This window comes from Triticum dicoccoides, chromosome 6A (assembly GCF_002162155.2).
Source record: "Triticum dicoccoides isolate Atlit2015 ecotype Zavitan chromosome 6A, WEW_v2.0, whole genome shotgun sequence".
NCBI classification, from domain to species: Eukaryota; Viridiplantae; Streptophyta; class Magnoliopsida; order Poales; family Poaceae; genus Triticum; species Triticum dicoccoides.
The window spans coordinates 324012956-324034415 of record NC_041390.1 but is presented as its reverse complement, the minus strand read 5'-3'; positions in this window follow the sequence as shown (position 1 = coordinate 324034415).

Genomic DNA, 21460 nt, shown 5'->3' with positions numbered 1-21460 from the left:
ACACAATGCCTCCGGAACGAAAGAATAGAAGTTGTATCGACGGAACAAAAGAACGGAGAAGAAAACAACATCTTCTACCTCCAATGAGCTTGAAAAGCATCTTAAAGAGAAGGGTCACACGGATTTGTTGGAACAATCCACAACGAAAAAAAAATTTGATATGGTCTTATGGAACACATCTCAAAATTATGAGGTGACAACCTGCCACTCACGGGAAAAAGAATTGGATTGGTATGAACAAGGAGACGAGAAAGTATTTCATCGGGAGGATAAAGAAGAACTTGGGTCCTTTATGAGCATCATAAATAGCACGATCCTTTGGGAAGAGCTTTTAGGTGAAATATAACCCAAGATAGCTCCAATGACGAGATTGATGGATTTAAAATATCTCAATCTTGACAACATGTGAATCATAAAAACATGAACTCAAATTATCAAGAATGACATAATACCACCTCCAAAGATACGGTAGACAGAAATGCACTCCGGATTACAATATGAAGAAAACTTGAGCTCCACTGAAAAAGAAAGTTGATGAACGTTTCGAAAAGGAAATATAAATCCTTGAAGAACCCTTATGTATAACTTTCATGAAGAACTCCGGTAAACAAAAGATAACGAAAAGAGAGAGAAGTTGAAAACACAAGGTGAAACCTTGTAATGATTTAGATGGATCTCCGTGATGATATAGTTGAGAGAACTTGGAACTCCGGGAAAGAAAGATGCGCACTGGAAATCAAGAATAAGTATGATGAACCACTCCGGAAAACATGAATTAATCACTTGGATGGAACAAGAATAAGAATTATGTTATGCTTATCCTTCACCAATTTAAATTGATGACAATCCAGGGATTTGGCATACTACTTATTCTCGTAGCAAGGATGAAGATAGATATAGCTCAACTTGAGAAGGTCTTCAACGATCCACCGGTAGAATTTGGAAAGCACGAATGCATTGATATGATAAATGAAGGAAGAAGAATCTTGGAAGAACCACCGTAAGAATTAAAATGAACGAAGAAAAGATAAAGGAACACCGGGAAGAATTTAGCAAATGAATGAAGATGCTTGAGAGAATTTATATACATGAGAACGAAGAGATCATGAGCTGATAAAAGAATACTTGAATGATGCACCGGTATGATTTGGAGAACAAGAGTTGAAAGCTGGAATGAATAATATTTGAAAAGATGTCCTTCGGAGGAAATAAATGGAAAACAACTCATGAAATGCTCCGGGTGGGTGAAAAGAATTCTGACAATCAAAACAATTATGAGAGGATGGCAACAAGCTAGAATCACGAGTCTTGAAGAGAATGGAGCAAGATTAAAGAGAAACTCTTCTTCGGTCTTCCAAAATCTGAGAATGACGATGAGAAACATCACCAAGAATTATTTAGACACTCCGGAAGAATCTAAATGAAGACGTTGAGCCAACGATGAAAAGAATTGTGAAAGATCTAGGAGATGGCATTTGACTGATGATAATTCATTCTTACGTCAAACTTCAAAAAGAATTTTATGGATATCTCCGGGAGAATTAGAAGAGTCAGGTAAGATCCTGGGAAAAGACCTGTGGGTTAGGGCCCACTGAAAAGAAGCACCGTTGAAATGATTTGAAGGAAAGATTGCACCGGTTGAATAAAAAGTCTAGAATGAGAGAACGTCCTCGAAGATATGTTTGAACGGATCTTGAATGAAAAGACGAGCCTTCAGAGATATGTTGCGCACTCCGGGACAATAGGATATCGAGAGGTGAACGACTAAGAATTGCGCCGGCATGAGAAAGCCTTGAAATGAGGAAAGGAATATGATCAACAAAGCATGAATTGAATCCACCGGAGAAGAAAAAGAATGAATAATGATGAACTTGAAGCTCCATTAGAATCTTCATGAGAATCACCGGATAAGAATACTGAAAGAAAAGAATGAAGAGACTTCCATAATAAAATGTATACTTGATAAAGAAATCCGAGTCCTTGAAGAAAATGGGGTGGGTGGGCAGGAAAAAAAACAAAGGCAACTTGGAGACGGATGGAACAAACACCATTGAGAAGAACTGATAATTGATCTTGCTGATGTTGAAAAGGATCGGATCCACTTGAAGAGAAACACGCCGGTTGAGAAGAAATTGAAATGAGAAACTCAATGATCGAGAAGGATTAGTATTCACATCAGAGTATAAGAACACCTTTTAGGAAAGGTATGGAATCAACATTTGACTTCGAAGCAACTCGAATACCACAACTCAAAAGCAAAACAAAGGATTGGCTTGCGGAATAAGCCGGAACAAACATATGATAGAGATTTCTTCCGAAGTTTTCGTGGTGGGGCCTACACGGGCTCGATCGTACAGCACCATCATGTACAAGGCAGTGCACATGACATATGAAGCGTCCCCGAGTCGGCATAGCCAAGGACTCTTTAAGACACAACGAGACCACTATAAAACCGACCGTGAATAGGCGGGCCACTAGACGTGGAACCCCAATTTCATATCATACATCTGTCGGAAAGATATCCTAAGAGCTACTTGATACCCACCTATGAAACTCCCGAACCTTTCCGGTTATGCAATCAGGTGTTGGGGATACAGGGGAAACATAATATCTCACCCAAACTAACAAATCCTACATCCAGCTGTATCCATCCTTCAACACATAACCAAGAAACCTTCGGAAATCATCTACCTCAACCTTTGAAAAGCATCCGATATACAAGTTATGGCGATACTCCCGAACTCCCGCCCCAGTACTGGGTGGCGTCGAGGTTATCTCACCAACGAACTGCATAAAAGAGATTTTCGATGTCGGCGTACTAAACTCAGGTATTCCAGAACTACAATGATAAAATTATGACGACAACACCTCAGAGCTCAACTCCCCGGGACACTTCCACAAAACCCCTAACAGGAGGCACCAAGACAATGTTCTCGTCACAAAACCATCGGAACGGTTCCAAGATACCCGCGTGATCCTAAAAAAAAATTAGTGAAATTTGAGAAGAGAAGAGTCAAAACTCTACGTCAGGATGCCTTACCAGAGCGATGAAGGGACTGGGGATTAAAAAGAATTCCTAAACTCTCTAATATATAATTCCTAAATGACTCAAAACATTTTTCTAGACACAACTCGGCCGCTAATAACGATCAAGCAATGGTGTTCCTAAGGTCAGGGAAGGCTCTGATACCAACTTGTAACGCCCTCGATGCGGCTATATCTCCCACGTGTCGAAGCACGACTTAGAGGCATAACCGCATTGAAAGCAATGTCGCAAGTGAGGTAATCTTCGCAAACAACCCATGTAATATAATAAGGGAAAGAGATACATAGTTGGCTTACAATTGCCACTTCACACAATTACATGAATAAAGCATTACATCATCCAAATACACTCAAGGTCCGACTACGGAACCAAAATAAAAGAAGAACCCCAAATGCGACAAAGGTCCCCGATCGACCCCAACTGGGATCCACTACTGATCAACTAGAACGAAACAACACAAAGGAAAAGATCTTAATCGAGCTCCTCCTTGAGCTTGGTTGCGTCATCTGCACGGTCTCATCGGCACCTGCAAGCTGGTTTTGGAAGTATCTGTGAGCCACGGGGACTCAGCAATCTCGCACCCTCGCGATCAAGACTATTTAAGCTTATGGGTAAGGTAAAGGTATGAGGTGGAGCTGCAGCAAGCGACTAGCATATATGGTGGCTAACATACGCAAATGAGAGCGAGAAGAGAAAGCAAAGCACGGTCGATAAAAGTATGATCAAGAAGTGATCCTAAAACAACCTACGTCAAGCATAACTCCAACACCGTGTTCACTTCCCGGACTCCGCTGGAAAGACACCATCATGGTTACACACGCGGTTGATGTCTTTTAATTAAGGTCAACTTCAGGTTTTCTACAACCGGACATTAACAAATTCCCATCTGCCCATAAACGCGGGCACGGCTTTCGAAAGTTCAAATCCCTCCAGGTGTGTCCCAACTTAGCCCACGACAAGCTCTCACGGTCAACGAAGGAATAGACTTCCTCCCGAGATATTCCGATCAGACTCGGTATCCCGGTACAACAAGACATTTCGACAGGGTAAAACTAAAGCAGCAGCACCGGCCGAATGTGTCGACAAATCCCGATAGGAGCTGCACATATCTCTTTCTCAGGGCACACTCAGATTGTCTTAGGTACGAGTAGGCCAGCCCAGAGTTGCCCCTGGTGGCCACCGGCAGCTCACAGGTGGACCAACACTCAGAGGAGCACTGGCCCGGGGGGGGTAAAATAATGATGACCCTCAGGAGCACGACTCCCAAGGGAAAAGGAAAGGCTAGGTGGCAAATGGTAAAACCAATGTTGGGCATTGCTGGAAGAGCTTTACTTAAGGCGAACTGTCAAGGGGTTCCCATTATTACCCACCGCGTAAGGAACGCAAAATCCAGGAACATAACACCGATATGACGGAATCTAGGGCGGCAAGAGTGGAACAAAACACCAGGCATAAGGCCGAGCCTTCCACCCTTTACCAAGTATATAGATCCATTAATTAAATAAGATATATTGTGATATCCCAACAAGTAAACATGTTCCAACAAGGAACAACATATCCATGTTCCAACAAGGAACAAAACTTCAATCTTCACTTGCAACTAACAACGCTATAAGAGGGGCTGAGCAAAGCGGTAACATTGCCGAACAACGGTTTGCTAGGACAAGGTGGGTTAGAGGCTTGGTTCAACAATATAGGAGGCATGAAAATCAAGCGGTAGGTATCGCAGCATAGGCATAGCAAAAGAGCGAGCATCTAGCAAGAAAAGATAGAAGTGATTTCGAGGGTATGATCATCTTGCCTGAGATCCCGCAAGGAAGAAGAACGAGTCCATGAAGAAGACAAACGGACGTAGATGAACGGTTCCTCACAATCACGACGTAATCAGAACCAACCCGAAGAAGCAACACTGGAAAGAAATCAAACAATATAGTAAACAACCACGACATGAACATGGCATGATGCACAATCTAGTATGATGCATGTTCGGTTTAATGAAGCATGGCATGGCAAAGTGCACAAACAATCCTACAAATTAAGTGGAGCTCAAATATGCAACGAGTTGCATATTGATGGAACACCACATCAATCGTTTAGTTCGATCTCGTTTATGTACCCAGCAATATTAAATGTTGTTAAACATGGCAATAGGGTGAAACAAATGAAAACTACGTATCTAGGCAAGGTTTAATGAGGCCGGAAGCAACGAACAACAATTCCGGAAACGCCTCATATGCATATATTAGGTTTGGTACTGTTCCGCCCTAAACCAAATTTTATAGTTGTTAAACATGCGAAGTGATGCCACCATGTTAAACTAGGCAAAATCCTACCCCATTTACATATAAAGTTAGTTAGATTTGGAGCTACAGTTATTAAGTTATGGAATAAATCATTTTAGCATGTTATTTAAGCAAATTAAAGCAAACAGCAAGTTAAACATTTTAAACATGCATGAAAGTTGGATATTATGAAACTAGATGAAATTCTAGTCATTTTACATATATAATTTGTTTAAATATGATGCATCGTTTGAGAGATATGATATGCATGAACAATAGGGTTTTTTTTTGTAAAACAGTAAACTGCGGATAAATGGTCAAAACGTAGAACGGCAAAAAAAACATGACCTGGGCCGAATCTGGCTGGCCCGAGTGTACAGGAGAGGGGGTGCTCACATTGAGCCTGGCCCGGTCGGAAGCAGAGGAGGCCTGGCGCTGGCTGCGGTTGCTGGGCCGGCCCGCTGGACGTGGTTGCTGGGTCCGCGGACGAGCAGGCTGGGCCTCGGGCGGGTCGCAGCCCACCTGGACGCAGGCGCAGAGGAGCGGGATCGGGGCTCCTCCCGATCCGAACGACGCACGACGGCGCTTGCCAATGAGGGCGACGGGGACGACAAGGTCAGAGGCGGATCCGACGAGGAGGAAGCAGACGAGGCGGCGGACGACGCGAAGAGGCCGGATCTGGGTCAAGGAGCTCACCGGGGCTCCATTCCCGGCGACGGCGAGGGGTACCACGAAAGCTCATCAGAGCTCCATGTCAACGGCGGCGCGGGGCGGGATACGGCATGGAGGAGAGAGACTCGGGGCGGAGGCGAGCAGGCGGCGTCGGACGGCGGAGCTAGAGGCGCACGAGGGCGGCGGTCACCGGCGCTGGGCGAGGTCGCTGGAGACCGGCACGGGAGCAGCAAGGCGATGCAGATCGGGTGGAGCGGCACGGTGCGGGCCTCAGAGCCCAGATCGGGGCCCGGGTGGGCCTGGAGCGGGCCTGGCGGCACGGGGCGATGTGGGGCGCGGGGAGGCGACGTGGCAGCTTCCCGTTGGCTGCAGGCGCTGCTGGAGCGGTGGCTGGCCACTGGCAGCACGCCAAGTGGCAGGGACGAGGTGGCCGGCGGCAGAATTTGAGGGGAGGAGGTGGGAGGCGGCTGTCTGATGATTGGGGGCGTGGATTTCGAGGAGGAGGAAGGAGAAGGCCCAAAATGGCATGGAGGGGGTCTATATAAGGTAAGGGGGCTAGGGTTAAGGGGTTTGAGGCCGTTTCGGAGCCGTTCGATCTCGATCAGACGACCCGGAGCGGAGGGGGTTAGCTAGGTGGACTAGTGGGCTGTGAAGAGAGGTTGGGCTGAGATGAGAGGAGAGGAGTGCAGCCCGGCAACTGTTTCCGGAGACCGAAAACGTCCGACGTTTGCCTGGCTATAATGCCGCTATAGTTTAACGGTTGGGCTATCAAACGAACTCCGAATGTGATGAAACTTGACAGGCGGTCTATCTACACTATAATAAGACCACACGTCAACTCTCATGCCATACCGAGAACATTTTCTGACCACTTATAAAATACAATTTCGGACATGCCGCGGGCGCGTGCGAGTGTGGTTGGTCTCAGAACGGACAACAGACGGAACTGGGGAAACCCGGACGAATGCAAGTTTTGAAAACATGATGATGCAATGCACATGATGACATAATGAAATGCAACACGCAAGCAAATGACATGGCAACGACAATGAATAACTGGAGAACAGCTGGCACATCGGTCTCGGGGCGTTACACATATCCTTAGTCCTTTTCAGGTATTTTAGGATGTTCTTGACCGCTGTCCACTGATCCACTCCTGGATTACTTTGGTACCTCCCTGCTAAACTAATAGCAAGGCACACATCAGGTCTGGTACACAGCATTGCATACATGATAGAGCCTATGGCTGAAGCATAGGGAACACCTTTCATTTTCTCTCTATCTTCTGTAGTGGTCAGGCATTGAGTCTGACTCAACTTCACACCTTGTAACACAGGCAAGAACCCTTTCTTTGCTTGATCCATTTTGAACTTATTCAAAACTTTATCAAGGTATGTGCTTTGTGAAAGTCCAATTAAGCGTCTTGATCTATCTCTATAGATCTTGATGCCCAATATATAAGTAGCTTCACCGAGGTCTTTCATTGAAAAACTCTTATTCGAATATCCTTTTATGCCATCCAAAAATTCTATATCATTTCCAATCAACAATATGTCATCCACATATAATATTAAAAATGCTACAGATCTCCCACTCACTTTGTTGTAAACACAGGCTTCTCCAAAAGTCTGTATAAAACCATATGCTTTGATAACACTATCAAAACGCTTATTCCAACTCCGAGATGCTTTGCACCGGTCCATAGATGAATCGCTGGATCTTACACACTTTGTTAGCATCCTTTGGATCGATAAAACCTTCAGGTTGCATCATATACAACTCCTCTTCCAGAAATCCATTCAGGAATGCAATCTTTACATCCATTTGCCAAATTTCATAAGCATAAAATGCAGCAATTGCTAACATGATTCGGACGGACTTAAGCATCGATATGGGTGAGAAAGTCTCATCGTAGTCAACTCCTTGAACTTGTCGAAAACCTTTCACGGCAAGTCAATCTTTGTAGACAGTAACATTACCGTCAGCGTTAGTCTTCTTCTTGAAGATCCATTTATTCTTGATGGCTTGCCGATCATCGGGCATGTCAACCAAAGTCCACACTTTGTTCTCATACATGGATCCCATATCAGATTTCATGGCCTCAAGCCATTTTGCGGAATCTAGGCTCATCATCGCTTCCTCGTAGTTCGTAGGTTCGTCATGGTCAAGTAACATGACCTCCAGAACAGGATTACTGTACCACTCTGGTGCGGATCTTACTCTGGCTGACCTATGAGGTTCGGTAGTAACTTGATCTGAAGTTACATGATCATCATCATTAGCTTCCTCACTAATTGGTGTAGGAGTCACAGGAACAGATTTCTGTGATGAACTACTTTCCAATAAGGGAGCAGGTTGTAACGCCCCGAGACCGACGCTCCAGAGGCCTTCCATGTTTCTCCTTGTCGCCGTATGTTTTTATTGATTGTTGCATCATCTTGCTCATGTTATCTTTTCTTTTCTCATGTGCATTTCTTCTTGTTGTATGTTGTTGTGTGTATTGCAGTCATCATAAGGTGTTGTGCTTCATGTGTGTTCAATCCTACATTGTCTCTCTCTCTCTCAACTTCATCTTCTTCTCCACCCATGACCCTTTGCATGACCATCTTCTTCCCATTATTCTTTTCCATTTATTTGGGACATTTATTTCCCTTTTTCCTTTAATGCTAATTCTTTCCCTATATCTAATTCACCATGCCTACTTATTCTCTATCAAATTTCTTCCCTTTTGAAGTTGTTTTGGTTGGCTTCAAAATTGCATCAAGTTTGAAGTTAATTCAAACTTGGTTTAATTTTCTACCTTTAAAAATGCCCTAAGCAATTTATTCAAATATTACATAAATCCTGGACCCCATAGCATTTTTCCTCTTTGTCAGAAACCTCCCTTAGATCCCTGCACATTTCTTTTTTATTTGCCGTCTGAGGAAATTAAATAAAGAAGAGAAGAGGGAGGGAGAAGGGAGCCCAGCCAGGCCTCTGGCCACTTGGGCTTCCTAGCAGACCGTCCAACCTAAACTCTTTCTAACCCTAGGCCGATCCTTTGCTCTCCTCATCTCTCCCTCCCGGATCTCACCTTCTCCCTTCCATCCTCCTCGCGTGCCACCACAGGAGAGCCTCACTCTCTCCCGATCCCATCTCCCTCTCATTCCCTGCGACGCCACTCCACCACCGCCCGTTTACCTAGCTCCTAGATTCTGCATCGCCGTTCCACCGCTGAAGCTCCATCCCGCTGCCATGCCATCTCCGTTCTCGCCGCTGCCCCTTAACGCCACCTCGCCCGTCCTGAGTCGCCGCATCACCATGGTGCGCTCCCAGCCTCCGCGCCACTCTTGCCGCCACAACCCCGACTCGCCGTCGTCGCCAACTTCTCCGCCACCTCTGTCGCGCTCTACTCCTCCCCCCGCGTCTCTGTCTCGCCGGAGCGCACCACCACCATCGCTGCCTCCTTGATCGGGAGAGCAAAGGCTTGATCCCGAGCGTCACTAGCGCTCTGCTTCTCCACCGGAGCTCTTCTCTCATGCTCCGTCGCCGTCCTAGACCAGCAGAAAACCGCAGCGCCATTTTGTCTCCTCATCCTCGTTCTACTTGTCCTGGATCTCCCCTGCAATATCTTTTCGCCGCGGCGAGTCCATGCTCGCCTCCTCTGCTGCGCTTCTGCACGAGCATGAGCCCCTACTTCTGCCTCCCGCCGAGTTCGGGTGGCCCCTGTTCATGCCGCCTATGACCCGTGCTTCTCCGTGGCTTCGTGTTGGACTGTCAAGACTGGCAAGACCGCATGCGCCCGAATGACTACAAAGTTTTGCGTCAAGTACCTCTACCACCGTCTTCGGAATCCCATGAACGCCAAGTACCTTGACGCCCGATGCCAAGAACAACTACCGACGCTGAAGACCCATGAACCAAAAATGTCAAGTTCGACAACCATTGACATGCACTTCACCAAGTACCACGCCATCTTTGGAAGACTCGTGAACATCAAGTTCTCTGCCACGAACGGTTACACTGTTGTGGATCCAGCAAGTACCCTCTCCGGATCGCCAAGTTCGACTACCGATGACATATATCACAACCGTCGCCTCTAGAAACCTCGGATGCGTCAAGTACCTCTCTAAAACGAACGTGTTACACTACTCCCATGACTACCGTGAACGACTACTTCCACTGCATCGCGAGAACGTCTACTTCCACTATGAACATGAACCGCCTCGAAAACGCACGCTTCAAAGGTATAACCGTCGGGACGACCGTCCGAGAACGAATGCTTGTGTTGCATGAGATGCACCCTTTGTCTGCACCGTGTCCGAATTGTCACTCGTTTCCATGCCACTAACTCGTGGGAACCCGGTAGTCGGGAGCACCCCACCATCTTGCTCAACTCGCTTATGCCCTATCTTTTTCACAGGCATCTCAATCGAGTTACCGGAACTGGAACGTTGCCGTGGCACCGTTTTTGTTATCGTCGCCGTGGCACCTTTCTTTCCACCACGGTGAAAAATGGTTCATAATGCTCATGTCAACTTTTTCATAAAATTGCATAGACCTTGCACATGTCATCCACATCATGATAATAACATTTAAAATGTTTAAAATTGTTGTTTGCATTAAATTGCTAAATGCATATGGGGATTTACCGGAATTATTGTTAGTTAGTTTACTTATGCTTCACCCCCTTGCAATGTTTGACAACATTTAATATTGTTGAGTAGCCTAACCGAGAAAGAACTAAATAATCGAAGGAGATGTTTCGTCAATATGCAACTCGTTGCATATTGAGCTCAACTTAACTTGTAGTATTGGTTGTGCATTTTGCCATGCCATTCCATGCCTCTTTAAACCGGACATGCATCATACTTGATTGTGCATCATGCCATGTTTATGTGATGGTTGTCTACTTTGTTGCTTGCTTCTTTCCGAGTTGCTTCTCTCATTAGCTTCGGTTTCGTTCTGGAGTTGTGAGGATCTGTTCGACTACGCCCGCTTGTCTTCTTCATGGACTCGTTCTTCTTCCTTGCGGGATCTCAGGCAAGATGACCATACCCTCAAAATCACATCTATATTTGCTTTCTAGATGTTTGCTCTATCGCTATGCCGCACTACCTACCACTTGTTATATTATGCCTCCCATATTGCCGTAAAGCCACTAACCCACCTTCCTAGCAAACCGTTGTTTGGCTATGTTACCGCTTTTGCTCAGCCCCTCTTATAGCGTTGCTAGTTGCAGGTGAAGTTGAAGTTTGTTCCATGTTGGAACATGGATATGTTGGGATATCACAATATCTCTTATTTAATTTAATGCATCTATATACTTGGTAAAGGGTGGAAGGCTCGGCCTTTTGCCTGGTGTTTTGTTCCACTCTTTCCGCGTAGTTTCCGTCATACCGGTGTTATGTTCCTTGATTTTGTGTTCCTTCCGCGGTTGGGTGTTATGGGAACCCCTTGACAGTTCCCCTTGAATAAAACTCCTCCAGCAAGGCCCAACCTTGGTTTTCACATTTGCCACCTAAGCCTTTTCCCTTGGGTTCTGCAGACTCAAGAGTCATCTTTATTTTAACCCCCGGGCCACTTGCGGTGCCTCCCCTAGGCAACTTGGGGTATCGTCGGTTGCCGTATGTAGTGTTCATCCGGTTTGCCCTGAGAACAAGATACGTGCGACTCCTATCGGGATTTGTCGGCACATCGGGCGGCTTTGCTGGTCTTGTTTTACCATTGCCGAAATGTCTTGTAACCGGGATTCCGAGACTGATCAGGTCTTGTTGGCAGAAAGAATATCCTTCGTTGACCATGAGAGCTTGTGATGGGCTAAGTTGGGACACCCCTGCAGGGTATAAACTTTTGAGAGTTGTGCCTGCGGTTATGTGGCAGACGGGAATTTGTTAATGTCCGGTTGTAGAGAACTTGACACTTGACTTAATTAAAATGCATCAACTGCCTGTGTAACCGTGATGGTCTCTGTCCGGCGGAATCCGGGAAGTGAACACGGTCTTGTCTTATGCTTGAACGTAAGTAGTTTCAGGATCACATCTTGATCACTTCTAGGTTCTCGACCGTTGTGTTGCTTCTCTTCTCACTCGTATTTGCATATGTTAGCCACCATATATACTTAGTGCTTGTCGCAGCTCCACCTCACTACCTTTCACCTACCCATAAGCATAAATAGTTTTGATCTCGCAGGTGTGAGAGTGCTGAGTCCTCGTGACTCACAGATACTTCCAAATAGTTGCAGGTGCCGAGGATACCTGTGCATGTGACGTAACCCAGCTCAAGTGGGAGCTCGATGAAGATCTTGATCGTTGTTTTGTTTTGTTTCCTCTTGATCAGTAGTGGAGCCCAGTTCGGACGGTCGGGGATCTAGCATTTGGGGTTGTCTTCTTTTATTTTGGTTCCGTAGCCAGACCTTTGATTGTACTTTGGATGATGTATGAATTATTTATGTATTGCGTGAAGTGGCGATTGTAAGCCAACTCTTTATCCCTTTCCATTTAGTACATGGGATTGTGTGAAGATTACCCCTCTTGCGACAAACCTACCATGCGGCTATGCCTCTAAGTCGTGCCCCGACCCGTGGGGGATATAGCTGCATTGTGGGTGTTACATAGGTACAGTTACCTCATCAAGTTCTACTTTCCTCCCACTCACTTCTTTCGAGAGAAACTCCTTCTCTAGAAAGGATCCATTCTTAGCAACGAATATCTTTCCTTAGGATCTGTGATAGAAGGTGTACCCAACAGTCTCCTATGGGTATCCTATGAAGACACATTTCTCCGATTTGGGTTCGAGCTTATCAGGTTGAAGCTTTTTCACATAAGCATCGTAGCCCCGAACTTTAAGACATGACAACTTTGGTTTCTTGCCAAACCACAGTTTATAAGGTGTCGTCTCATCGGATTTAGATGGTGCCCTATTTAACGTGAATGCAGCCGTCTCTAAAGCATAACACCAAAACGATAGCGGTAAATCAGTAAGCGACATCATAGATCGCACCATATCTAGTAAAGTATGATTACAACATTCGGACAAAACATTATGTTGTGGTGTTACGGGTGGCGTGAGTTGCGAAACTATTCCACGTTGTTTTAAATGAAGACCAAACTCGTAACTCAAATATTCCCCTCCACGACCAGATCGTAGAAACTTTATTTTCTTGTTACGATGATTTTCCACTTCACTCTGATATTCTTTGAACTTTTCAAATGTTTCAGACTTGTGTTTCATCAGGTAGATATACCCATATTTGCTTAAAACATCTGTGAGGGTGAGAAAATAACAATACCCGCCGCGACTCTATATTCATCAGACTACATACATCAGTATGTATGATTTCCAACAAATCTGTTGCTCGCTCCATTGTTCCGGAGAATTGCATTTTAGTCATCTTGCCCATGAGGCATGGTTCCCAAGTACCAAGTGATTCATAATCAAGTGATTCCAAAAGTCCATCAGAATGGAGTTTCTTCATGCGCTTTACACCAATATGACCTAAACGGCAGTGCCACAAATAAGTTGCACTATCATTCTCAACTCTGCATCTTTTGGCTTCAATATTATGAATATATGTATCACTACTATCGAGATTCATCAAAAATAGACCACTCTTCAAGGGTGCATGACCATAAAAGATATTACTCATATAAATAGAACAACCATTATTCTCATATTTAAAAGAATAACCGTCTCGCATCAAACAAGATCCAGATATAATGTTCATGCTCAACACAGGCACCAAATAACAATTATTCAGGTCTAAAACTAATCCCAAAGGTAGATGTAGAGGTAGCATGCCGCCCGTGATTACATCGACTTTGGAACCATTTCCCACACGCATCATCACCTCGTCCTTAGCCAATCTTCGCTTAATCCGTAGTCCCTGTTTCGAGTTGCAGATATTAGCAATAGAACCGGTATCAAATACCCAAGTGCTATTGCGAGCATTAGTAAGGTACACATCAATAACATGTATATCACATATACCTTTGTTCACCTTGCCATCCTTCTTGTCGGCCAAATATTTGGGGCAGTTCCGCTTCCAGTGACTAGTTCCTTTGTAGTAGAAGCACTCACTCTCAGGCTTAGGTCCAGACTTGGGCTTCTTCACTTGAGCAGCAACTTGCTTGCCATTCTTCTTGAAGTTCCCCTTCTTCCCTTTACCCTTTTTCTTTAAACTGGTGGTCTTGTTGACCATCAACACTTGATGCTCCTTCTTGATTTCTACCTCCGCATCCTTTAGGATCGTGAAGATCTCGGGAATAGTCTTATACATCCCTTTCATATTATAGTTCATCATGAAGCTCTTGTAGCTTGGCGGCAGTGATTGAAGAATTCTATCAATGACACTATCATCCGGAAGATTAACTCCCAGTTGAATCAAGTGATTATTATACCCAGACATTTTGAGTATATGTTCACTGGCAGAACTATTCTCCTCCATCTTGCAGCTGTAGAACTTATTGGAGACTTCATATCTCTCAATCCGGGCATTTTCTTGAAATATTAACTTCAACTCCTGGAAGATCTCATATGCTCCATGACGTTCAAAATGTTGTTGAAATCCTAGTTCTAAGCCATAAAGCATGGCACACTGAACTATCGAGTAGTCATCAGATTTGCTCTGCCAGACGTTCATAACATCTGGCGTTGGTCCTGCAGCGGGTTTGGCACCTAGCGGTGCTTCCAGGACGTAATTTTTCTATGCAGCAATGAGGATAATCCTCAAGTTATGGACCCTGTCCGTGTAATAGCTACCATTATCTTTCAACTTTGCTTTCTCAAGGAACGCATTAAAATTCAATGGAACAATAGCACGGGCCATCTATCTACAACAACATAGACATGCAAAATACTATCAGGTACTAAGTTCATGATAAAATAAAGTTCAATTAATCAAATTACTTAAGAACTCCCACTTAGACAGACATCCCTCTAATCATCTAAGTGATCAGGTGATCTATATCAACTAAACCATGTCCGATCATCACGTGAGATGGAGTAGTTTTCAATGGTGAACATCACCTATGTTGATCATATCTACTATATGATTCATGCTCGACCTTTCGGTCTCAGTGTTTGATGACCCACAAGTGTAGGGGGTCTATCGTAGCCTTTTCGATAAGTAAGACTGCCGAGCCCAATGAGGAGCAGAAGGAAATGATAAGCGGTTTTGAGCAAGGTATTTTCTGCAAGCACTAAAATTATCACTAACAGATAGTTTTGTGATAAAGTAATTTGTAATGGGTATCAAGTAATAAAAGTAAATAAGGTGCAAAAATATGGCCCAATCCTTTTTTAGCAAAGGACAAGCCTAGACAAACTCTAATATAAAGGAAAGCACTCCCGAGGACAAATGGGAATTATCGTCAAGCTAGTTTTCATCACGTTCATATGATCCACGTTAGGTACTTTCATAATTTGATATGTGTTGGGGAACGTAGCATAAATTCAAAATTTTCCTACGTGTCACCAAGATCTATCTATGGAGTCATCTAGCAACGAGGGAGGAGTGGATCTACATACCCTTGTAGATCGTGCGCGGAAGCGTTCAAGAGAACGGGGTTGATGGAGTCGTACTCGTCGTGATCCAAATCACCGATGATCCTAGCGCCGAAAGGACGGCACCTCCGCGTTCAACACACGTACGGAGCAGCGACGTCTCCTCCTTCTTGATCCAGCAAGGGGGGAGGAGAGGTTGATGGAGATCCAGCAGCACGACAGCGTGGTGGTGGAAGTAGCGGGATTCCAACAGGGCTTCGCCAAGCGCTGCGGGAGGAGGGAGATGTGTCATGGGAGGGAGAGGGAGGCGCCAGGGCTCAGGTGTTGTTCCCTCCCTCCCCCCACTATATATAGGGCCAAGAGAGAGGGGGGGGCGCAGCCTTGGCCCTTCCTCCAAGGAAGGGTGCGGCCAGGGAGGAGTCCATCCTCCACAAGGCACCTAGGAGGTGCCTTCCCCTTTTAGGACTCTTCCTTTCCCTTATCTTTGGCGCATGGGCCTCTTGGGGCTGGTGCCCTTGGCCCATATAGACCAAGGCGCACACCCCTACAGCCCATGTGGCCCCCCGGGGTAGGTGGACCCCCTTGGTGGACCCCCGGACCCCTTTCGACACTCCCGGTACAATACCGATAATGCGCGAAACTTTTCCGGCGACCAAAACAAGACTTCCCATATATAAATCTTTACCTCCGGACCATTCCGGAACTCCTCGTGACGTCTGGGATCTCATTCGGGACTCCGAACAAGTTTCGGGTTACCGCATACTAATATCTCTATAACCCTAGCATCACCGAACCTTAAGTGTGTAGACCCTACAGGTTCGGGAGACATGCAGACATGACCGAGATGACTCTCTAGTCAATAACCAACAGCGGGATCTGGATACCCATGTTGGCTCCCACATGTTCCATGATGATCTCATCGGATGAACCACGATGTCAAGGACTTAATCAATCCTGTATACAATTCCCTTTGTCTAACGGTATGATACTTGCCCGAGATTCGATCGTCGGTATCCCGATACCTTGTTCAATCTCGTTACCGGCAAGTCTCTTTACTCGTTTAGTAACACATCACCCCGTGATCAACTCCTTGATCACATTGTGCACATTATGATGATGTCCTACCGAGTGGGCCCAGAGATACCTCTCCATTTACACGGAGTGACAAATCCCAGTCTCGATTCGTGCCAACCCAACAGACACTTTCGGAGATACCTGTAGTGTACCTTTATAGCCACCCAGTTACGTTGTGACGTTTGGCACACCCAAAGGACTCCTACGGTATCCGGGAGTTTCACAATCTCATGGTCTAAGGAAATGATACTTGACATTAGAAAAGCTTTAGCATACAAACTACATGATCTTGTGCTAGGCTTAGGATTGGGTCTTGTCCATCACATCATTCTCCTAATGATGTGATCCCGTTATCAACGACATCCAATGTCCATGGTCAGGAAACCGTAACCATCTATTGATCAATGAGCTAGTCAACTAGAGGTTTACTAGGGACATGGTGTTGTCTATGTATCCACACATGTATCTGAGTTTCCTATCAATACAATTCTAGCATGGATAATAAACGATTATCATGAACAAGGAAATATAATAATAACTACTTATTATTGCCTCTAGGGCATATTTCCAATAGTCTCCCACTTGCACTAGAGTCAATAATCTAGTTCACATCGTCATGTGATTAACACTCATAGGTCACATCGCCATGTGACCAACACCCAAAGAGTTTACTAGTGTCACTAAACTAGTTCACATCATCATGTGATTAAGACTCAATGAGTTCTGGTTTTGATCATGTTTTGCTTGTGAGAGAGGTTTTAGTCAACGGGTCTGCAACATTCAGATCCGTATGTACTTCCCAAATCTCTAGGTCATATTATAAATGCTGCTTTCACGCTCCACTTGGAGCTATTCCAAATGGTTTCTCCACTATACGTATCCGGTTTGCTACTCAGAGTCATTCGGATAGGTGTTAAAGCTTGCATCGATGTAACCCTTTACGCCGAACTCTTTATCACCTCCATAATCGAGAAACATGTCCTTATTACTCCAAGGACAATTTTGACCGCTGTCTAGTGATCCACTCCTGGATCACCTTTGTACCGTCTTGCCAGACATGTGGCAAGGCACACATCAGGTGCGGTACTTAGCATGGCATACCGTATAGAGCCTATGACAAAAGCATAGGGGACGACCTTCGTCCTTCCTCTTTCTTCTGCCACGGTCGAGCTTTAAGTCTTAACTTACAACTCAGGCAAGAACTCCTTCTTTGACTGATCCATCTTGAACACCTTCAAGATCATGTCAAGGTATGTGCTCATTTGAAAGTACCATTAAGCGTTTTGATCTATCCTTATAGATCTTGATGCTCAATGTTCAAGTAGCTTAATCCAGACTTTCCATTGAAAAACACTTTCCAAATAACTCTGCATGCTTTCCAGAAATTCTACATCATTTCCGATCAACAATATGTTAACAACATATACTTATCAGAAATTCTATAGTGCTCCCACTCACTTCTTTGGAAATACAAGTTTCTCATAAACTTTGTATAAACCCAAAATCTTTGATCATCATCAAAGCGTATATTCCAACTCCGAGATGCTTACTCCAGTCCTTAGAAGGATTGCTAGAGCTTTGCATACTTGTTAGCATCTTTCAGGATTGACAAAACCTTCCGGTTGTATCACATACAACCTTTCCTCAAGAAAATCGTCGAGGAAACAATGTTTTGACATCCTATCTGCAAGATTTCATAAACAATGCAGTAATCGCTAATATAATTCCAACAGACTCTTAGAATCGCTACGAGTGAAAAAGTCTCATCGTAGTCAACTCCTTGAACTTGTCGGAAAATATCTTAACGACAAGTCAAGCTTTCTTAATGGTGACATTTACCATCATTGTCCGTCTTCCTTTTAAAATCCATCTATACTCAACAGCCTTACGACCATCGAGTAGTTCTTCCAAAGTCCACACTTTGTTTTCATATATGGATCCTCTCTCGGATTATATGGCCTTGAGCCATTTTGGAATCCAGGCCCACCATCGCTTCTCCCTAGCTCGTAGGTTCACTGTTATCTAGCAACATGACTTCCAAGACAGGATTACGTACCACTCTGAAGTAGTACGCATCCTTGTCATCCTACGAGGTTTGGTAGTGACTTGATCTGAAGTTTCATGATCACTATCATAAGCTTCCACTTCAATTGGTGTAGGTGCCACAGGAACAACTTCATGTGCCCTGCCACACACTAGTCGAAGAGACGGTTCAATAACCTCATCAAGTCTCCACCATCCTCCCACTCAATTCTTTCAAGAGAAACTTTTCCTTGAGAAAGGACCCGATTCTTGAAACAATCCTTTATTGCTTTCGAATCTGAGACAGGAGGTATACCCAACTGTTTTGGGTGTCCTATGGAGATGCATTTATCCGCTTTGGGTTCGAGCTTATCAGCTTGAAACTTTTTCACATAAGCGTCCAAGCCCCAACCTTTTTAAGAAATGACAGCTTAGGTTTCTCTAAACCATAGTTCATATGGTGTCATCTCATCGGAATTACGTGGTGCCCTATTTAAAGTGAATGTGGTTGTCTCTAATGCCTAACCCATAAACTATCGTGGTAATTCGATAAGAGACATCATGGTATGCATCATACCCAATATGGTGGAGTTATGATGTTCGGACACACCATCACACCATGGTGTTCCTGGCTGTATTGGTTGTGAAACAATTTCCACAATGTCTTAATTCTGTGCCAAACTCGTAATTCAGATATTCATCTCTACGATCTCATCATAGACATTTTATCCTCTTGTCACGACGATCTTTCAACTTCACCCTGAAATTACTTGAACCTTTCAATAATTCAGACTCGTGATTCATCAAGTAAATATACTCAATATCTACTCAAATCATCTGTGAAGTAAGAACATAATGATATCCACTACACGCCTCAGCACTCATTGGATTGCACACATCAAAATGTATTACTTCCAAAAAGTTGCTTTCTAGTTCCATTTTACTGAAAACGAGGCTTTCAGTCATCTTGCCCATGTGGTATGATTTGCATGTCTCAAGTGATTCAAAAGCAAGTGAGTCCAATCGATCCATCTGTATAGAGTTTCTTCATGCATATCTACCAACAAACATGGTTCGCATGTCTCAATCCTTTTCAAAAACGAGTGAGTCCAAAGATCCATCAACATGGAGCTTCTTCATGCGTTTTATACCGATATGACTTAAGTGGCAGTGCCACAAGTAGGTGGTACTATCATTACTATCCTATATGAACATGTGTATCACTACGATCGAGATTCAATAAACCATTCATTTTAGGTGTAAGACCATTGAAGGTATTATTCAAATAAATAGAGTAACCATTATTCTCCTTAAATGAATAACCGTATCGCGATAGACATAATCCAATCATGTCTATGCTCAACACAAACACCAAATAACAATTATTTAGGTTTAACACCAATCTCGATGGTAGAGGGAGCGTGCGATGCTTGATCATATCAACATCGGAAACACTTCCAACACATATCGTCAGTTCACCTTTAGCTAGTCTCCGTTTATTCCTTAGCTTTTATTTCGAGTTACTAACACTTAGCAACCAAACCAGTATCTAATACCCTGGTGCTACTAGGAGTACTAGTAAAGTACACATTAACATAATGTATATCCAATATACTTCTATCGACAGCCTTCTCATCTACCAAGTATCTAGGGTAATTCTGCTCCAGTGGATGTTCCCCTTATTACAGAAGCACTTAGTCTCGGGTTTGGGTTCAACCTTGGGTTTCTTCACTAGAGCAGGAGCTGATTTGCCGTTTCATGAAGCATCCCTTTTGCCCTTGCCCTCCTTGAAACTAGTGGTTTCACAAACCATCAACAATTGATGCTCCTTTTTGATTTCTACTTTGTGGTGTCAAACATCGCGAATATCTCAAGGATCATCATATATGTCCCCGATACATTATAGTTCATCACGAAGCTCTAGCAGCTTGGTGGTAATGACTTTGGAGAAACATCACTATCTCATTTGGAAGATCAACTCCCACTCAATTCAAATGATTGTTGTACTCAGACAATCTGAGCACAAGCTCAACAATTAAGCTTTTCTCCCTTAGTTTGCAGGCTAAGAAAATCGTCGGAGGTCTTATACCTCTTGACATGGGCACGAGCCTGAAATCCCAATTTCAGCCCTCGAAACATCTCATATGTTTCGTGACGTTTTAAAACGTCTTTGGTGCCTCAACTCTAAACCGTTTAACTGAACTATCACGTAGTTATCAAAATGTTTATGTCAGATGTTCGCAACATCCATAGACGACATTCGAGGTTCAGCACACTGAGCGGTGCATTAAGGACATAAGCCTTTTACCGTCTGCATAATTGCTACTATCAACTTTCAACTAATTTTTCTCTAGGAACATATCTAAACAGTAGAACTAAAGCGCGAGCTACGACATAATTTGCGAAGACCTTTTGACTATGTTCAGGATAATTAAGTTCATCTTATGAACTCCCACTCAGATAGACATCCCTCTAGTCATCTAAGTGATTACATGATCCGAGTCAACTAGGCCGTGTCTGATCATCACGTGAGACGGACTAGTCATCATCGGTGAACATCTTCATGTTGATCGCATCTACCATACGACTCATGCTCGACCTTTCGGTCTCTTGTGTTTCGAGGCCATGTCTGTACATGATAGGCTCGTCAAGTCAACCTAAAGTGTTTCGCGTGTGTAAATCTGGATTACACCCGTTGTATGTGAACGTAAGAATCTATCACACCCGATCATCACGTGGTGCTTCGAAACGACAAACTTTCGCCATGGTGCACAGTTAGGGGGAACACTTTCTTGAAATTTTAATGAGGGATCATCTTATTTACTACCATCGTTCTAAGCAAATAAGATGTATAAACATGATAAACATCACATGCAATCAA